This window comes from Delphinapterus leucas, chromosome 1 (assembly GCF_059928025.1).
Source record: "Delphinapterus leucas isolate spDelLeu-1000000601 "Yukka" chromosome 1, BTC_Dleu_Yukka2, whole genome shotgun sequence".
Classification (NCBI taxonomy): domain Eukaryota; kingdom Metazoa; phylum Chordata; class Mammalia; order Artiodactyla; family Monodontidae; genus Delphinapterus; species Delphinapterus leucas.
The window spans coordinates 164114648-164116840 of record NC_143129.1 but is presented as its reverse complement, the minus strand read 5'-3'; the positions used below and the strand labels follow the sequence as shown (position 1 = coordinate 164116840).

General features: G+C 46.9%; 1 pseudogene; it reads left to right on the top strand.

The window, feature by feature from the left end:
* Positions 1 to 1115: 1115 nt before the first annotated feature.
* LOC111175388 (large ribosomal subunit protein mL42 pseudogene) lies at positions 1116 to 1704 on the top strand (annotated as a pseudogene).
* Positions 1705 to 2193: the final 489 nt, after the last annotated feature.

The window sequence follows — 2193 nt, the reverse complement described above, 5'->3', positions numbered from 1 at the left end:
TAGATTGAGCAACTAAGTGGATGGTGTCCTGCTGTGTACTGAAACATCGCCTGAAATGGAGATACTTGGAGGGGAGCTGGTTTGGGGGCAGGCAGAGCAGGGCAGGAAATTAAGAGTTTGTTTTGGCTAAGTTCTTTCAATTGCCTGTTTGACCTCCAAGTGAAGATGACAAATAGGCAATTGGATACAAGAGTCTGGAGCTGGGGAGAGACGTCAGCGGTGGTGATAGAGATTTGTAAACTCATCGGCAAATAGATGATATTTAAAAACCGTGAGACTGGATGAAATCATGTAGGGAGAGAGTACAGAGGAGAGAAGGGAGCTTGGGAGTCCCTGGGAACAAGCCCTCGTTAGACAAACAGGAGCCTGGGGAGGGCAGGTCTCCCAGGGCTGGGGCTCCAGATTGGGGGTCCAGTGGAGCAGACAAAGGTGATAACTGACAACCATATGAATTGGTGGAATATGTAAGAATTCTCAGAGATCCTTGGGAAAGGGAACTCTGTAAGAGACCGGATTTCCTGAAGTCTTGCAGACTGAGGGTTCAGTTTACTGCTGCTTATGCATTAAAAGGAAGTGTGACCTGCTAGCAGGAGAAACGAGAGGACGTCTGGATCACTCCTCTTCTCATGGGCTTGTCACTCCCACCTACCATGAGCCTCTCAAGGGCAGGTGCCCTGACTCCTTTGCCTCTGTACCCTGTGCCCTGCTCAGAATAGCTGCTGCTTGAGTGAGGGAATAGAATGAATGTCTAACAGGCCTTGTACAAATTGTCTAAAAAGGAGACTGTCTAAATAATGAGATCTGCAAGCCAACAGGAGAGGGGACGCTGAGAAACCAGGACCAATGGCTCCTTACAGCCCAGCCTGCAAGCCCTCTTCGGCCATGGAACAGTGGCGCTCTTTGCTGCTCCTCCCGAGCAAGAGAATATTTGCTACCCTCTCCAGAACGGTGGAGAAACCCATCCATCCCCAAGCAGAGCACCCTGCAGGCTCACAACACAGACAGGGAACATATGGAGCAGGACTTCTCAGAAGTCCCCAAGGAAGGAAGATGGTGGTTTCTCCTCCCTCTGAGCTCCCTCAGTGGATCCTGGTGGATGGGCAGGGGGAGCATCAAAACCAGTAGTGGGGGGACCCGGGCTGAGAAGCAGATTTTAAAAGCAGTTTCTCTTCAAATCATCTTTCATATCACCTGATAAGCATCTTGATTCACCATGGCATTGGCAGCAGTAAAATGGGCTATATCAAGCAGAACTATCTTGAAACATTTATTTCCAATTCAAAATGGAGCCTTATATTGTGCTTGTCATAAAACTATGTATCCTTCTCTTCCAGATGACTATAATTGCAAAGTAGAGCTTGCTTTGACATCTGATGGCAGGACAATAGTATGCTATCACCCTTCTGTGGACATTCCGTATGAGCACACAAAACCTATCCCTCGGCCAGATCCTGTGCAGAATAATGAAGAAACACATGATCTAGTGCTGAAAACCAGACTAGAAGAGAAAGGTGAACACGTAGAGCAAGGACCCATGATAGAACAACTTAGCAAAATGTTCTTTACTACTAAGCACCGTTGGTATCCTAGTGGACAGTATCATAGACGTCGTAGGAAACTGAATCCTCCAAAAGACAGGTGATATTGAGGTTTTCAGGAATCAAAGAGAAATGTTATCCTGCGTCTCATTTGCCATTTGAGAAAATACAATTGGGTATATTCACTAATATGTTATATAGTAAAATAATAAAATGCCTTCTCATATTAAAAAAAAAAAACCAAAAAACCAGTACTGGGAAGGGACCTTGAGCAGATGTGGTTGGTGGTGGGAGTGGTGGGATGGGGTAAACTAGAGCAGGGAGGGTGGAGCTTCTGCCCCCTCCAAAGCTGACCTTTGGTTTAGTTCAGCCGGGAGTTCCCTTGGAATGGGGTGGCCTCGTCAGCCATGAGAGCACAGAAGCAGAGATATCTGTTTAGGAGGAAGAGGAAAGTTGAAGTAGAGATGAGAGAGAAACTTCTGGAAATTCTCTGATGGCTCCACTTCCTGACTTCAGGCTTTCCCCAGGCCCAGCTGATTTAGGGTTCAATGAGATACCCCTACATCCTCCCAACAAATTGTGCCTGGGGTAGTCTGAGATGATTTTTGTTCCTGAACGCAAACAGAACCTCCACCAAGACAACAGAGTAGCCCAG